The following is an 18,813-nucleotide window of genomic DNA, read 5'->3' on the forward strand; positions in this document are numbered from 1 at the left end:
GTAGGTGGTCTCATTTCTCCAGGTCATGGTAAGTCTTGTAGTAGGTGGTCTCATTTCTCCAGGTCATGGTAGGTCTCGTAGTAGGTGGTCTCATTTCTCTAGGTCATGGTAGGTCTCATAGTAGGTGGTCTCATTTCTCCAGGTCATGATAAGTCTCGTAGTAGGTGGTCTCATTTCTCCAGGTCATGGTAGGTCTCGTAGTAGGTGGTCTCATTTCTCCAGGTCATGGTAGGTCTCGTAGTAGGTGGTCTCATTTCTCCAGGTCATGGTAGGTCTCGTAGTAGGTGGTCTCATTTCTCCAGGTCATGGTAAGTCTTGCAGTAGGTGGTCTCATTTCTCCAGGTCATGGTAGGTCTTACAGTAGGTGGTCTCATTTCTCCAGGTCATGGTAAGACTTGTAGTAGGTGGTCTCATTTCTCCAGGTCATGGTAGGTCTCGTAGTAGGTGGTCTCATTTCTCCAGGTTATGGTAGGTCTTACAGTAGGTGGTCTCATTTCTCCAGGTCATGGTAAGTCTCGTAGTAGGTGGTCTCATTTCTCCAGGTCATGGTAAGTCTCGTAGTAGGTGGTCTCATTTCTCCAGGTCATGGTAGGTCTTGTAGTAGGTGGTCTCATTTCTCCATGTCATGGTAGGTCTTGTAGTAAGTGGTCTCATTTCTCCATGTCATGGTAAGTCTTGTAGTAGGTGGTCTCATGGATTCAGCTGATGGTATGTCTAATAGTAGGTGGTCACATTTAGCGGTAATTGGTGAAGACGTTTCGTAGTTTCTCTGAGTCTTTTCTTCAGGTTTGAGGAGTGTCAGAAAAAAAACCAACACTTTTATCCTCTAACACCTTCATCCAATCGCCATGGAATGTGTCTAGGCAGACGTTTATTGTCCAAGGACAGGATGGGAGGTGTGAAACGTATGGCACCCCCCTGTTGTAGTTTCATAAGCCCATGCTTGGTGTTGGTCTGCATAGGTGTCGATCCTCCAAGTCACATAGCTTAAGGTGCGAATTACTTTAAACTCTCCGGGGTAGAGATGGTGAAATGGAGTTATGTGGAAGACTGAGGATGTTGAAGGCCCTCACCCCTGTTCAGGGATGGTTGTTCCAGTTTAGTGTAGATGACCTTTTTCCCACCTCAGATGTCCTCTCTGTCCAGATGTGCTCCTCACTATCCTCAGAAGAACGCCCCTTCTATTTCAGGCATAGGAAGAGTTCTTTTTTTTATAAATTCTTTATTTTTTCATCTTTTCTTTCCATAGATTTCACATTACATTTCGTTTTACATCTACAACTTCTTTAACAGCTATAACAGTCTTATAATATTTCAATCCATACCTCAATTCCACGTCATCCTCCCCCCTCCCTCACCCTTCCCTCCCAGAAAAATAAATAAATAAATATACAAACAAAAAAAAAAAAAAAAAGTTTGCATTTTCACTATAATCCCCCCCCTCACTCCCCCCCCCCCCCACCACCCGCCTGCTCTATCATATTTCGAAATGTTTCACATCATACTTTCTCTATAATTTAGATATGGAGCCCAGATCTTCTGATATTTCTCGTCTTGATCTCTCATTGTCATTGTTAAATTTTCCATTTGTTGGATTTCTGCAATTCTCTGAAACCACTGTGCTCTAGCTGGAGGGTTTCTTTTTTTCCACAGAACTGGGATACATGCCCTTGCTGCTATCAATAAATGTCTCAGCAAAGAATTTTTGAATCTTTCTATTGCCATTGGGATGTCCAGCAGCAGAAAAGTTGCCGGTTTATCTCCCAGGTCAATTCCTGTAATCCTTACAATAGTATCGGCTACCATCTCCCAGAACACTCTAATTTTTGGACATTCCCAAAATATATGTAATAATGTTCCTTCTGCTCCAGGAAGAGTTCTGACCTGTAGAACTTCTACTGTGTTGGGGTGTTGAGAAGTCCCCTCGTCTCCCCAACATACAGATCTTTGTGTTCCTCGCTACCCCTTACTGTGTAGGCCAAGGCTGGTGCTTGGGTATCAGGTCTGTTGTCCTGGACAATCAACATCTGCCTTGACAATATTCCATGGTGGTTGGATTGAGGTGACTCGGTGTAGATATAAATATTTAGGGACTTCACCAACACTCATTAGAATCGAAGAAGTGGATTGAAGAAACAACGTAACGCTGTCAATGTGTCTACTTGAAGGTGACTGATAGCTAAAAAATACTGAAGATCTAAGGCCAAAACATTTTATTTTTTGGATGGGGGTAGATAAGGGTTGAATCCCAACCAGCTTTTTTATGGTCTGTGTCCCATTAGGGAGATTTCCCTTCACTTTCTGTCCTATAAATACAACAGGAAGTGAGAGGAAGTCTCCCCAAAGTAAAGGAGTTCTCCTCTTAAAGTTTTACTAAACCCCCATCATAAAAACGATGCATAAATGGTGTATTCCATGCTAGTCATACTCATTTATCACTATGAGATCCATTTTCTGTATTCTGGTTGATCCTGCTCTCTATCTCCCTCTTCTGTCCATGTCCCCAATTCAGCTAGGGATTTGGCAGCAGTGGTGGCAGCTCTGCACATGCTCAGTTTTTAGTGAGTTTCTATGCTGAGCATTTCCTCCCTATCACATCTGAGCAGCCCATGTGATTATAGAGTCACACATGTGGGCGTATACACAATGACAGGCCACTCCCTCCTCTGTGCCCACTAACCAGCTAAACACAATGGGGGCGGGATATTACATATAGATTGGAGGCTTCACCTCCCTCTTATTCTAAGACAGGCTGAAGGAGGCGTGACACAACCTGTGACTGGCAGAAATCCACCCACACCATGTCATTTCCCATATACAGTATATTTGTGTGACAATTTATATCAGTTTATTGATATTAATTATTTATTATTTTGACTCTGTTTTCCAAATGCTGTGATTTATTTTTTTATTTTTATGTTGAACATGTGACCAGCAGCAGAGGACTAGAAACTCCTGCTGCTTATGTTTCCCTGGAGACAGGCTGGGAAAGAGCCGCGTCATGTGGATATCCAATAGGAAAAATTGTTTAATTAAAACAATTACAGAGCCATAATCCATAAACAGACATAGAGAAAAAGTTTATCACTTTAATCAACCACAAAGCCTCTGCTTGGTCCAGTGACAACTGTGAACGTTGGATTCCCCATCAGATGGAGATGGTCCCCAGGATGATGAAAGAGGAGGAATGGTCCCCAGGATGATGAGAGAGGAGGAATGGTCCCCAAGATGAGGAGAGAGGAGGAATGGTCCCCAGGATGAAGCGAGAGGAGGAACGGTCCCCAGGATGAGGAGAGGAGGAATGGTCCCCAGGATGAGGAGAGGAGGAATGGTCCCTAGGATGAAGCGAGAGGAGGAATAGTCCCCAGGATGAAGCGAGAGGAGGAACGGTCCCCAGGATGAGGAGAGGAGGAATGGTCCCCAGGATGAGGAGAGGAGGAATGGTCCCTAGGATGAAGGGAGAGGAAGAATGGTCAATGGTCCTCAGGATGAGGGGAGAGGAGGAATGGTCTCCAGGATGAGGAGAGAGGAGGAATGGTCTCCAGGATGAGGAGAGAGGAGGAATGGTCTCCAGGATGAGGAGAGAGGAGGAATGGTCTCCAGGATGAGGAGAGAGGAGGAATGGTCTCCAGGATGAGGAGAGAGGAGGAATTGTCTCCAGGATGAGGAGAGAGAGGAGGAATTGTCTCCAGGATGAGTAGAGAGGAGGAATTGTCTCCAGGATGAAGAGAGAGGAGGAATGGTGCCCAGGATGAAGAGAGGGGAGGAATGGTCCCCAGGATGAGGAGAGGAGGAATGGTCCTCAGGATGAGGAGAGAGGAGGAATGGTCTCCAAGATGAGGAGAGGAGGAATGGTCCCCAGGATGAGGAGAGGAGGAATGGTCCTCAGGATGAGGAGAGAGGAGGAATGGTCTCCAGGATGATGAGAGAGGAGGAATGGTCCCCAGGATGAGGAGAGGAGGAATAGTCCTCAGGATGAGGAGAGGAGGAATGGTCTCCAAGATGAGGAGAGGAGGAATGGTCCCCAGGATGAGGAGAGGAGGAATGGTCCTCAGGATGAGGAGAGAGGAGGAATGGTCTCCAGGATGATGAGAGAGGAGGAATGGTCCCCAGGATGAGGAGAGGAGGAATAGTCCTCAGGATGAGGAGAGAGGAGGAATGGTCTCCAAGATGAGGAGAGGAGGAATGGTCCCCAGGATGAGGAGAGGAGGAATGGTCCTCAGGATGAGGAGAGAGGAGGAATGGTCTCCAGGATGAGGAGAGGAGGAATAGTCCTCAGGATGAGAAGAGAGGAGGAATGGTCTCCAAGAGGAGGAGAGGAGGAATGGTCTCCAAGATGAGGAGAGGAGGAATGGTCTCCAAGATGAGGAGAGGAGGAATGGTCTCAAAGATAAGGAGAGGAGGAATGGTGCCCAGGATGAAGAGAGGTGAGGAATGGTCTCTAAGATAAGGAGAGGAGGAATGGTCTCTAAGATGAGGAGAGAGGAGGAATGGTCCCCAGGATGAGGAGAGGAGGAATAGTCCTCAGGATGAGGAGAGAGGAGGAATGGTCTCCAAGATGAGGAGAGGAGGAATGGTCCCCAGGATGAGGAGAGGAGGAATGGTCCTCAGGATGAGGAGAGAGGAGGAATGGTCTCCAGGATGATGAGAGAGGAGGAATGGTCCCCAGGATGAGGAGAGGAGGAATAGTCCTCAGGATGAGGAGAGAGGAGGAATGGTCTCCAAGATGAGGAGAGGAGGAATGGTCCCCAGGATGAGGAGAGGAGGAATGGTCTCCAGGATGATGAGAGAGGAGGAATGGTCTCCAGGATGATGAGAGAGGAGGAATGGTCCCCAGGATGAGGAGAGGAGGAATAGTCCTCAGGATGAGGAGAGAGGAGGAATGGTCTCCAAGATGAGGAGAGGAGGAATGGTCCCCAGGATGAGGAGAGGAGGAATGGTCCTCAGGATGAGGAGAGAGGAGGAATGGTCTCCAGGATGATGAGAGAGGAGGAATGGTCCCCAGGATGAGGAGAGGAGGAATAGTCCTCAGGATGAGAAGAGAGGAGGAATGGTCTCCAAGATGAGGAGAGGAGGAATGGTCTCCAAGATGAGGAGAGGAGGAATGGTCTCCAAGATGAGGAGAGGAGGAATGGTCTCCAAGATGAGGAGAGGAGGAATGGTCTCCAAGATAAGGAGAGGAGGAATGGTGCCCAGGATGAAGAGAGGTGAGGAATGGTCTCTAAGATAAGGAGAGGAGGAATGGTCTCTAAGATGAGGAGAGAGGAGGAATGGTCCCCAGGATGAGGAGAGGAGGAATAGTCCTCAGGATGAGGAGAGAGGAGGAATGGTCTCCAAGATGAGGAGAGGAGGAATGGTCCCCAGGATGAGGAGAGGAGGAATGGTCCTCAGGATGAGGAGAGAGGAGGAATGGTCTCCAGGATGATGAGAGAGGAGAAATAGTCCTCAGGATGAGGAGAGAGGAGGAATAGTCCTCAGGATGAGGAGGGAGGAGGAATGGTCTCCAAGATGAGGAGAGGAGGAATGGTCCCCAGGATGAGGAGAGGAGGAATGGTCCTCAGGATGAGGAGAGAGGAGGAATGGTCCTCAGGATGAGGAGAGAGGAGGAATGGTCCTAAGGATGAGGAGAGAGGAGGAATGGTCTCCAAGATGAGGAGAGGAGGAATGGTCTCCAAGATAAGGAGAGGAGGAATGGTGCCCAGGATGAAGAGAGGTGAGGAATGGTCTCTAAGATAAGGAGAGGAGGAATGGTCTCCAGGCTGATGAGAGAGGAGGAATGGTCTCCAAGATGAGGAGAGGAGGAATGGTCTCCAAGATAAGGAGAGGAGGAATGGTGCCCAGGATGAAGAGAGGTGAGGAATGGTCTCTAAGATAAGGAGAGGAGGAATGGTCTCTAAGATAAGGAGAGGAGGAATGGTCTCCAAGATGAGGAGAGAGGAGGAATGGTCCTCAGGATGAGGAGAGAGGAGGAATGGTCCTTAGGATAAGGAGAGAGGAGGAATGGTCCTTAGGATAAGGAGAGAGGAGGAATGGTCCTCAGGATGAGGAGAGGAGGAATGGTCTCCAGGATGAGGAGAGAGGAGGAATGGTCCCCAGGATGAGGAGAGAGGAGGAATGGTCCCCAGGATGAGGAGAGAGGAGGAATGGTCCCCAGGATGAGGAGAGGAGGAATGGTCCCCAGGATGAGGAGAGGAGGAGGAATGGTCCCCAGGATGAGGAGAGGAGGAATGGTCTCCAGGATGAGGAGAGAGGAGGAATGGTCTCCAGGAAGAGGAGAGGAGGAATGTTCTCCAGGATGAGGAGAGAGGAGGAATGGTCCTCCAGGATGAGGAGTGAGGAGGAATGGTCTCCAGGATGAGGAGTGAGGAGGAATGGTCTCCAGGATGAGGAGAGAGGAGGAATGGTGCTCAGGATGAGGGGAAGGGAGGAATGGTCCCCAGGATGAGCGGCACAGTGGTGTAGTGGTTAGCACTCTCGCCTAGCAGTAAAAAGGGTCGCTGATTTGTATCCCAACCACGACACTACCTGCCTGGAGTTTGCATGTGCTCCCTGTGCCTGCGTGGGTTTCCTCCGGGTACTCCGGTTTCCTCCCACACTCCAAAGACATGCAGGTAGGTTAATTGGCTTCTTTCCCAGATTGGCCCTAGTATATGAATGGGGACCTTGAGGGTAGGGACCGATGTGAGTATGCAATGTACAGGGATAGGGACAATTGTAGACACTCACTCGGCTTGGACTGGTGTCTATTCAACCTTACTATGTAACTATGGTGAGGAGAAGAGGAGGAATGGTCCCCAGGATGAAGAGAGAGGAGAAATGGTCCCCAGGATGAGGAAAAAGGAGGAAAGGTCTCCAGGATGAGGAGAGAGGAGGAATAGTCTCCAGGATGAGGAGAGGAGGAATGGTCCCCAGGATGAGGAGGAATGGTCCCTAGGATGAAGCGAGAGGAGGAATGGTCCCCAGGATGAAGCGAGAGGAGGAACGGTCCCTAGGATGAGGAGAGGAGGAATGGTCCCCAGGATGAGGAGAGAAGGAATGGTCCCCAGGATGAGGAGAGGAGAAGTGGTCCCCAGGATGAGGAGAGGAGGAATGGTCCCTAGGATGAAGCGAGAGGAGGAATGGTCCCCAGGATGAAGCGAGAGGAGGAACGGTCCCCAGGATGAGGAGAGGAGGAATGGTCCCCAGGATGAACAGAGAGGAAGAATGGTCAATGGTCCTCAGGATGAGGAGAGGAGGAATGGTCTCCAGGATGAGGAGAGGAGGAATGGTCCCCAGGATGAGGAGAGGAGGAATGGTCCCCAGGATGAGGAGAGGAGGAATGGTCCCTAGGATGAAGCGAGAGGAGGAATGGTCCCCAGGATGAAGCAAGAGAAGGAACGGTCCCCAGGATGAACAGAGAGGAAGAATGGTCAATGGTCCTCAGGATGAGGGGAGAGGAGGAATGGTCTCCAGGATGAGGAGAGAGGAGGAATGGTCTCCAGGATGAGGAGAGAGGAGGAATTGTCTCCAGGATGAGGAGAGAGAGGAGGAATTGTCTCCAGGATGAGGGGAGAGGAGGAATTGTCTCCAGGATGAGTAGAGAGGAGGAATTGTCTCCAGGATGAAGAGAGGGGAGGAATGGTTTCTAAGATAAGGAGAGGAGGAATGGTCCCCAGGATGAGGAGAGGAGGAATGGTCCTCAGGATGAGGAGAGAGGAGGAATGGTCCTAAGGATGAGGAGAGAGGAGGAATGGTCTCCAAGATGAGGAGAGGAGGAATGGTCCCCAGGATGAGGAGAGGAGGAATGGTCCTCAGGATGAGGAGAGAGGAGGAATGGTCTCCAGGATGATGAGAGAGGAGGAATGGTCACCAGGATGAGGAGAGAGGAGGAATGGTCTCCAAGATGAGGAGAGGAGGAATGGTCCTCAGGATGAGGAGAGAGGAGGAATGGTCCTAAGGATGAGGAGAGAGGAGGAATGGTCCTAAGGATGAGGAGAGAGGAGGAATGGTCTCCAGGATGATGAGAGAGGAGGAATGGTCTCCAAGATGAGGAGAGGAGGAATGGTCTCCAAGATGAGGAGAGGAGGAATGGTGCCCAGGATGAAGAGATGTGAGGAATGGTCTCTAAGATAAGGAGAGGAGGAATGGTCTCTAAGATAAGGAGAGGAGGAATGGTCTCCAAGATGAGGAGAGAGGAGGAATGGTCCTCAGGATGAGGAGAGAGGAGGAATGGTCCTCAGGATGAGGAGAGAGGAGGAATGGTCCTCAGGATGAGGAGAGAGGAGGAATGGTCCTTAGGATAAGGAGAGAGGAGGAATGGTCCCTAGGATGAGGAGAGGAGGAATGGTCTCCAGGATGATGAGAGAGGAGGAATGGTCCTCAGGATGAGGAGAGGAGGGATGGTCCCCAGGATGAAGCGAGAGGGAGGATATTCCCCAGGATTAAGAGAGGTATCTCCCCAGCTGGACACAGACACCAGTTCAACCTGAAAATGGTTTTCCCCAACTTGTCCATGCCATGTGCCATCATCCCCCATCCTTTCCATGCCATGTGCCTTCATCCCCCATCCTCTCCATGCCATGTGCCTTCATCCCCCATCCTCTCCATGCCATGTGCCATCATCCCCCATCCTCTCCATGCCATGTGCCTTCATCCCCCATCCTCTCCATGCCATGTGCCATCATCCCCTATCCTCTCCATGCCATGTGCCATCATCCCCCATCCTTTCCATGCCATGTGCCATCATCCCCCATCCTCTCCATGCCATGTGCCATCATCCCCTATCCTATCCATGCCATGTGCCATCATCCCCCATCCTCTCCATGCCATGTGCCATCATCCCCCATCCTTTCCATGCCATGTGCCATCATCCCCCATCCTCTCCATGCCATGTGCCATCATCCCCTATCCTATCCATGCCATGTGCCATCATCCCCCATCCTCTCCATGCCATGTGCCATCATCCCCCATCCTCTCCATGCCATGTGCCATCATCCCCTATCCTCTCCGTGCCATGTGCCATCATCCCCCATCCTCTCCATGCCACGTGCCATCATCCCCCATCCTCTCCCTGCCACGTGCCATCATCCCCCATCCTCTCCATGCCATGTGCCATCATCCCCCATCCTTTCCATGCCATGTGCCATCATCCCCCATCCTCTCCATGCCATGTGCCATCATCCCCTATCCTCTCCATGCCATGTGCCATCATCCCCCATCCTCTCCACGCCACGTGCCATCATCCCCCATCCTCTCCCTGCCACGTGCCATCATCCCCCATCCTCTCCGTGCCATCATTCCTCATCCTCTCCATGCCACGTGCCATCATCCCCCCATCCTCTCCCTGCCACGTGCCATCATCCCCCATCCTCTCCGTGCCATCATTCCTCATCCTCTCCACGCCACGTTCCATCATCCCCCCCATCCTCTCCCTGCCACGTGCCATCATCCCCCATCCTCTCCGTGCCATCATTCCTCATCCTCTCCTTGCCATGTGCCATCATCCCCCCATCATCTCCCTGCCATGTGCCATCATCCCCCATTCTCTCCATGCCACGTGCCATCATCTCCCCATCCTCTCCCTGCCACGTGCCATCATCCTCCATCCTCTCCCTGCCACGTGCCATCACCCCCCATCCTCTCCATGCCACGTGCCATCATCTGCCCATCCTCTCCCTGCCACGTGCCATCATCTCCCTGCCACGTGCCATCATCCCCCATCCTCTCCCTGCCACGTGTCATCATCCCCCATCCTCTCCATGCCACGTGCCATCATCTCCCCATCCTCTCCATGCCACGTGCCATCCCCATCCTCTCCACACCATGTGCCATTAGTCCTCATCCCCTCCATGCTATATGCCATCCGTCATCCACATTCTCTCCATGCCATGTACCATCATCCCCCATCCTCTCCATGCCATGTGCCACCCCCCCATCCTCTCCACGCCATGTGCCATTAGTCCTCATCCTCTCCATGCCATGTGCCATCCACATCCTCTCCATGCCATGTGCCATCATCCCCCATCCTCTCCATGCCATGTACCATCATCCCCCATCCTCTCCATGCCATGTGCCATCATCCCCCATCCTCTCCATGCCATGTGCCATCATCCCCCATCCTCTCCATGCCATGTGCCATCATCCCCCATCCTCTCCATGCCATGTACCATCATCCCCCATCCTCTCCATGCCATGTGCCATCATCCCCCATTCTGGGGTGTGGGGTCACCGGTGGGGCTGTTCTCCATATTCTGGGGTCCCCGGTGAAGCCGGCCTCCATATTCTGGGGTGTGGGGTCACCGGTGGAGCCGGCCTCCATATTCTGGGGTGTGGGCTCACCGGCCTCCATATTCTGGGGTGTGGGGTCACCGGTGAAGCCAGCCTCCATATTCTGGGGTGTGGGGTCACCGGTGGAGCCGGCCTCCATATTCTGGGGTGTGGGGTCACCGGCCTCCATATTCTGGGCTGTGGGGTCACCGGTGGAGCCGGCCTCCATATTCTGGGGTGTGGGGTCACCGGTGGAGCTGGGTATCCTCTCCATTGTAGGGTGAGTGTGTCACTTACCTTCCTCCCCTCCCCCCTCAGGATATAATCCTCTCATCCTCCTCACATTCACCCCAATACAACTTTTGCCCTCTCTGTCGCCAAAAGTAAAGATGGCAGCGGCGGCTTCCTGGATAATTGCAGAGCTTCAGTGTTGCCGCTGTAGTGTCACATTTTCCTTCTATCACAGGATTCTGCGGAAGTGACGTTGCCGCCAGAAATTGCGTACTGCGCATGCGCGATGCGTTCCAACATAGTTTCGGCAATACAGTTCAGCGAAACCATCACATAATGTTACGGAAGTGACGTTACACACAACACAAACACTGGGCCGTGCGTCACAACACTAATACTTCCCTTGTTACCTAGTAGGTTTTGCATTGCTGGGACTTGTAGTGCCTATCCTGAGCTACATGCTTCAATGTTCAGTGTCCTCATCCTCATCCCCGAGCTTCAATGTTCAGTGTCCTCATCCCTATCCCCGAGCTTCAATGTTCAGTGTCCTCATCCCTATCCCCGAGCTTCAATGTTCAGTGTCCTCATCCCTATCCCCGAGCTTCAATGTTCAGTGTCCTCATCCTTATCCCCGAGCTTCAATGTTCAGTGTCCTCATCCCTATCCCCGAGCTTCAATGTTCAGTGTCCTCATCCCTATCCCCGAGCTTCAATGTTCAGTGTCCTCATCCCTATCCCCGAGCTTCAGTGTTCAGTGTCCTCATCCTTATCCCCCTGCTTCAATGTTCAGTGTCCTCATCCCTATCCCCGAGCTTCAATGTTCAGTGTCCTCATCCCTATCCCCGAGCTTCAATGTTCAGTGTCCTCATCCCTATCCCCGAGCTTCAATGTTCAGTGTCCTCATCCCTATCCCCGAGCTTCAATGTTCAGTGTCCTCATCCTTATCCCCGAGCTTCAATGTTCAGTGTCCTCATCCCTATCCCCGAGCTTCAATGTTCAGTGTCCTCATCCCTATCCCCGAGCTTCAATGTTCAGTGTCCTCATCCTTATCCCCGAGCTTCAATGTTCAGTGTCCTCATCCCTATCCCCGGGCTTCAATGTTCAGTGTCCTCATCCTTATCCCCCTGCTTCAATGTTCAGTGTCCTCATCCCTATCCCCGAGCTTCAATGTTCAGTGTCCTCATCCCTATCCTGAACATTGAACACTGAACATTGAAGCAGGGGGATAGGGATGAGGACACTGAACATTGAAGCTCGGGGATAGGGATGAGGACACTGAACATTGAAGCTCAGGGATAAGGATGAGGACACTGAACATTGAAGCTCGGGGATAGGGATGAGGACACTGAACATTGAAGCTCGGGGATAGGGATGAGGACACTGAACATTGAAGCTCGGGGATAGGGATGAGGACACTGAACATTGAAGCTCAGGGATAAGGATGAGGACACTGAACATTGAAGCTTGCGGATAGGGATGAGGACACTGAACATTGAAGCTCGGGGATAAGGATGAGGACACTGAACATTGAAGCTCGGGGATAAGGATGAGGACACTGAACATTGAAGCAGGGGGATAGGGATGAGGACACTGAACATTGAAGCAGGGGGATAGGGATGAGGACACTGAACATTGAAGCTCAGGGATAAGGATGAGGACACTGAACATTGAAGCTCGGGGATAGGGATGAGGACACTGAACATTGAAGCTCGGGGATAGGGATGAGGACACTGAACATTGAAGCTCGGGGATAAGGATGAGGACACTGAACATTGAAGCTCGGGGATAAGGATGAGGACACTGAACATTAAAGCTTGCGGATAGGGATGAGGACACTGAACATTGAAGCTCGGGGATAAGGATGAGGACACTGAACATTGAAGCAGGGGGATAGGGATGAGGACACTGAACATTGAAGCTCGGGGATAGGGATGAGGACACTGAACATTGAAGCTCGGGGATAGGGATGAGGACACTGAACATTGAAGCTCGGGGATAGGGATGAGGACACTGAACATTGAAGCTCGGGGATAGGGATGAGGACACTGAACATTGAAGCAGGGGGATAGGGATGAGGACACTGAACATTGAAGCTCGGGGATAAGGATGAGGACACTGAACATTGAAGCAGGGGGATAGGGATGAGGACACTGAACATTGAAGCAGGGGGATAGGGATGAGGACACTGAACATTGAAGCAGGGGGATAGGGATGAGGACACTGAACATTGAAGCTCAGGGATAAGGATGAGGACACTGAACATTGAAGCTCGGGGATAAGGATGAGGACACTGAACATTGAAGCACAGGGATAAGGATGAGGACACTGAACATTGAAGCACGGGGATAGGGATGAGGACACTGAACATTGAAGCTCTGGGATAGGGATGAGGACACTGAACATTGAAGCTCAGGGATAAGGATGAGGACACTGAACATTGAAGCTCGGGGATAAGGATGAGGACACTGAACATTGAAGCAGGGGGATAGGGATGAGGACACTGAACATTGAAGCAGGGGGATAGGGATGAGGACACTGAACATTGAAGCAGGGGGATAGGGATGAGGACACTGAACATTGAAGCTCAGGGATAAGGATGAGGACACTGAACATTGAAGCTCGGGGATAAGGATGAGGACACTGAACATTGAAGCTCGGGGATAGGGATGAGGACACTGAACATTGAAGCTCGGGGATAAGGATGAGGACACTGAACATTGAAGCTCGGGGATAGGGATGAGGACACTGAACATTGAAGCTCCAGGATAGGGATGAGGACACTGAACATTGAAGCTCGGGGATAAGGATGAGGACACTGAACATTGAACCTTGCGGATAGGGATGAGGACACTGAACATTGAAGCAGGGGGATAAGGATGAGGACACTGAACATTGAAGCAGGGGGATAGGGATGAGGACACTGAACATTGAAGCTCGGGGATAGGGATGAGGACACTGAACATTGAAGCTCGGGGATAAGGATAAGGACACTGAACATTGAAGCAGGGGGATAGGGATGAGGACACTGAACATTGAAGCTCGGGGATAAGGATGAGGACACTGAACATTGAAGCTCGGGGATAAGGATGAGGACACTGAACATTGAAGCTCGGGGATAGGGATGAGGACACTGAACATTGAAGCTCGGGGATAAGGATGAGGACACTGAACATTGAAGCTCGGGGATAAGGATGAGGACACTGAACATTGAAGCTCGGGGATAGGGATGAGGACACTGAACATTGAAGCTCGGGGATAGGGATGAGGACACTGAACATTGAAGCTCGGGGATAGGGATGAGGACACTGAACATTGAAGCTCGGGGATAGGGATGAGGACACTGAACATTGAAGCTCGGGGATAAGGATGAGGACACTGAACATTGAAGCTTGCGGATAAGGATGAGGACACTGAACATTGAAGCTCGGGGATAAGGATGAGGACACTGAACATTGAAGCTCGGGGATAGGGATGAGGACACTGAACATTGAAGCTCGGGGATAAGGATGAGGACACTGAACATTGAAGCTCGGGGATAAGGATGAGGACACTGAACATTGAAGCTCGGGGATAAGGATGAGGACACTGAACATTGAAGCTCGGGGATAGGGATGAGGACACTGAACATTGAAGCTCGGGGATGGGGATGAGGACACTGAACATTGAAGCTTGCAGATAGGGATGAGGACACTGAACATTGAAGCTCGGGGATAGGGATGAGGACACTAAACATTGAAGCATGTAGCTCAGGATAGGCACTACAAGTCCCAGCAATGCAGAACCTAACACGGCATGTAGCTCAGCATGGTTGGTAATAAATGATACTAGGTAACAAGGGAAGTATTAGTGTGACGCACGGCCCAGTGTTTGTGTTGTGTGTAACATCACTTCCGTAACATTATGTGATGGTTTCGCTGAACTGTATTGCCGAAACTATGTTGGAACGCACGGCGCGAGTGTTTGGAACGCATCGCGCATGCGCAGTACGCAATTTCTGGCGGCAACGTCACTTCCGCTGCATCCTGTGATAGGCAGCAAAATATGACACTACACCGTTCTTTCCGCTGTAGCCCGATGTTCGGTCTCACGAGATCTCATGACAGGTGACCTCCAGAAGTCACGCGGGGCGTCCCGCCGTTGGCCGCCATCTTGGTTGTGGCCAACGGTGTTTTGAAATCCCCGCTGCCTCGGCCGCTGTACCGGGAATTTTATACTGTTACAGGACATGTTAACCCCTGCTCTGGTCTACCAGCCCGCTGGGAAGGAGCCAGGCTGCGGGTTAGACGTGGACGGCGGAGAACGGGCGCCATCTTGGTTGTGGCAGCCATATTGGGATGAGCATATCTGTGAGAATTTTTTTTTTTTTTTAGTTATTAAACTAAAGTTTAGGGCACGGAGGTGTCCGGGTGTTCCGTGTTTTCCACCATTTCCAGGGTTTGTTTACAGGTGTGGAGGGGCTGAGGCCTGCACGGTGAGGGTTGCAGTGCTGTGGCGGTACGGCAGGACGGCCGCATACACCTGTACAGCTCCCCGCGTCCGCTCTGCGTGTCGCCAGAACCGCCGGCCTTGGAATAAGCGGTCAGGGCTCGTCTATTTTAGGCATCACACCTCTGAAAAGCAATCTGCAGTGGATCACTTTTCAGAGGGCGTTTGGCAGGGGAGGAGTCGTTGAGATCACAGGGGGATTCCTCCAATCACACCCGTGTGCTCCAGGAATGCACGCAAAACGCGTCCCCGGATATCCATGGAAAATGCTCATCACATTTCTGGTGCCATTCGTCACCCCCAAACACAGCGAGGAGATGCGATCGCCGCCCAAATAAAGGAGCTACTGGTGTGTGCGGAGAGGACCATTCCAATCAATGGGCCGTCCTATGGTGTCACACAAAATACAAACGCACAGAGGTGTGACCGGGGCCATAGAGAGGGGGAGGGAACAAGAGACCAATCAGCAAGACCGACGCGTTTGGATGTTATGAGACTTTGTAAATAAAATGTTAAATATTAAACCGCTCCGTGCCGAATCCATATATATATATGTAACAGACACTCTCCGCTTAGACAACTGCAGCCAGCAACCCTGCTGGGAAGTCATAGTTCAGTCTGAATAATGTGTCCGGGTTTCAGGCAGCTTGAAACCCGGACACATGATTCCAAACCCGAACTGTCCTTATGAATCCCTGACAGGCTGAAACCCTAAATACTGCCCTGCGGTCCAGTCTCTGAAGGGGGGGGGATCATGCTCTGCTTCAGTATGTCACAGTACATGTTGGCATTCATGGTCCCCTCAATGATCGGGGGGGGGGGGTGTATTATATGTACATATTGTAGGGGGAGGGGGTGTATTATATGTATATATGGGGGATATATTATATGTACATATTGTGGGGGAGGGGGTGTATTATATGTATATATGGGGGGTGTATTATATGTACATATTGTGGGGGGCATGTATTATATGTATATATGGGGGATATATTATATGTACATATTGTGGGGGAGGGGGTGTATTATATGTACATATTGTGGGGGAGGGGGTGTATTATATGTATATATGGAGGGTGTATTATATGTACATATTGTGGGGGAGGGGGTGTATTATATGTATATATGGGGGGTGTATTATATGTACATATTGTGGGGGGCATGTATTATATGTATATATGGGGGATATATTATATGTACATATTGTGGGGGAGGGGGTGTATTATATGTACATATTGTGGGGGAGGGGGTGTATTATATGTATATATGGAGGGTGTATTATATGTACATATTGTGGGGGAGGGGGTGTATTATATGTATATATGGGGGGTGTATTATATGTACATATTGTGGGGGGCATGTATTATATGTATATATGGGGGATATATTATATGTACATATTGTGGGGGAGGGGGTGTATTATATGTACATATTGTGGGGGGCATGTATTATATGTATATATGGGGGGTGTATTATATGTACATATTGTGGGGGAGGGGGTGTATTATATGTATATATGGGGGGTGTATTATATGTACATATTGTGGGGGAGGGGTGTATTATATGTATATATGGGGGGTGTACATAGTTTCCAGCATTGGAGCGGGACATTCGTTTGGCGTTGTGATGTAGCAGGAAAAATAAAAATGCGGCTCAGCAATAAATGGGTGTGGTTTATCTATATACTGGGTGTGACTCAAAGGGGGTGTGGTCAGAGTCTGAGATGAACGAGGATTGGAGGGAGAGACGAAGGGAGAAAGCAAGCAAAAGAAAGAGGGACGCCATAATGCTGAATCAGTGGGAGCTCTGAGCGTGTCACCTGCCACCAGATGCCATCAGGAATTCCCAGCGGAGTCCCCCCTTACGCCAGGCATTCCGGGCAGAGTCCCCCCTTACACTAAGCATTCTGGGCAGAGTCCCCTCTTACATCAGGTATCCCCCAATGGAGCCCCCCTTACACCAGGCATTCCCGGCGGAGTCCCCCCTTACATCAGGCATTCCCAGTGGAGTCCCCCTTACATCAGGTATCCCCCAATGGAGCCCCCCTTTACACCAGGCATTCCCGGCGGAGTCCCTCCTTACATCAGGCATTCCCAGTGGAGTCCCCCCTTACATCAGGTATCCCCCAATGGAGCCCCCCTTTACACCAGGCATTCCCGGCGGAGTCCCCCCTTACATCAGGCATTCCCAGTGGAGTCCCCCCTTACATCAGGTATCCCCCAATGGAGCCCCCCTTACACCAGGCATTCCCGGCAGAGTCCCCCCTTACATCAGGCATTCCCAGTGGAGTCCCCCCTTACATCAGGTATCCCCCAATGGAGCCCCCCTTTACACCAGGCATTCCCGGCGGAGTCCCTCCTTACATCGGGCATTCCCGGCGGAGTCCCTCCTTAAATCAGGCATTCCCAGTGGAGTCCCCCCTTACATCAGGTATTCCCCAATGGAGCCCCCCTTTACACCAGGCATTCCCGGCGGAGTCCCTCCTTACATCAGGTATCCCCCAATGGAGCCCCCCTTTACACCAGGCATTCCCGGCGGAGTCCCTCCTTACATCGGGCATTCCTGGCGGAGTCCCCCCTTACACCAGGCATTCCCGGCAGAGTCCCCCTTACATCAGGCATTCCCAGTGGAGTCCCCCCTTACATCAGGTATCCCCCAATGGAGCCCCCCTTTACACCAGGCATTCCCGGCGGAGTCCCTCCTTACATCGGGCATTCCCGGCGGAGTCCCTCCTTAAATCAGGCATTCCCAGTGGAGTCCCCCCTTACATCAGGTATTCCCCAATGGAGCCCCCCTTTACACCAGGCATTCCCGGCGGAGTCCCTCCTTACATCAGGTATCCCCCAATGGAGCCCCCCTTTACACCAGGCATTCCCGGCGGAGTCCCTCCTTACATCGTGAATTCCCGGCGGAGTCCCTCCTTACATCAGGCATTCCCAGTGGAGTCCCCCTTACATCAGGTATCCCCCAATGGAGCCCCCCTTTACACCAGGCATTCCCGGCGGAGTCCCTCCTTACATCGTGAATTCCCGGTGGAGTCCCTCCTTACATCAGGCATTCCCGGCGGAGTCCCTCCTTACATCGTGAATTCCCGGTGGAGTCCCTCCTTACATCAGGCATTCCCAGTGGAGTCCCTCCTTACATCGTGAATTCCCGGCGGAGTCCCTCCTTACATCGGGCATTCCCGGCGGAGTCCCTCCTTACACCAGGTATTCCCAGCAGTGGAGACTCTCCGCTACCATTACTGAACAGAATGGGACAAAATACCCGGGTAGCTGCCAATATCAATTGCTCTGCCCCTCCCACATCAGGTCACAGAGAGGCGGGAGGTGGGCGGGAGGTGGGCGGTGCCGCAGCTCAATTTCTATTAGCAGTCGCCCGGCCTCTTGTTTGTTGTGGTCTTCAGGAAAATGGCGGCCGGTGGATAGATTGTCTCCGCCGGCCGCAGACCTCTAGCGATGGCGGCGAAAAATTGTCATTACAAGTCTCCTCTCTTCTTTCTTCTCCCCGTCTCCTTTTCTTTCTACTTTTTGCCTTTCTTCTGTCTGTCTCTTTTCTTTCTTCTCTTAACCTTCCTTCTCTCTCCTTTTTTTTCTTTTCTCGTTTTGTCTTTTCAATTCTTTCTCTTTAATCCTCTTTTTTTTCCCTCCTCCTTCATTCCTCCTTCATTCCTCCTTCATTCCTCCTTGCGTCTCTGCTTCCTCTTTCCATTTTCCTTTCCCTTCCCCTTTCCTTTATCCCCTCCTCCCCTTCCTCCCTTCCTTCTTTCTTCTCCTCTCCTTATCTTTTCCTTTCATTTCCTCTCCTCTTTCCTTCTTCTCTTTCTTTCCTCTCCTTTCCTCTTTCTTTTCCT

The 18,813-nt window shown here is 51.1% G+C and overlaps 1 protein-coding gene across 1 annotated transcript in view; it reads right to left on the reverse strand.

Annotated features, from left to right (window-relative positions):
* The window catches only part of LOC143959479 (uncharacterized), a 269,947-nt gene that overhangs the window by 127,571 nt on the left and 123,563 nt on the right, over positions 1 to 18,813 (reverse strand). The gene's annotated exons all lie outside the window — the stretch shown is intronic.

Source organism: Lithobates pipiens, unplaced genomic scaffold, assembly GCF_037356315.1.
Source record: "Lithobates pipiens isolate NorthernLeopardFrog02 unplaced genomic scaffold, aLitPip1_a1.2 Scaffold_77, whole genome shotgun sequence".
Classification (NCBI taxonomy): Eukaryota; Metazoa; Chordata; class Amphibia; order Anura; family Ranidae; genus Lithobates; species Lithobates pipiens.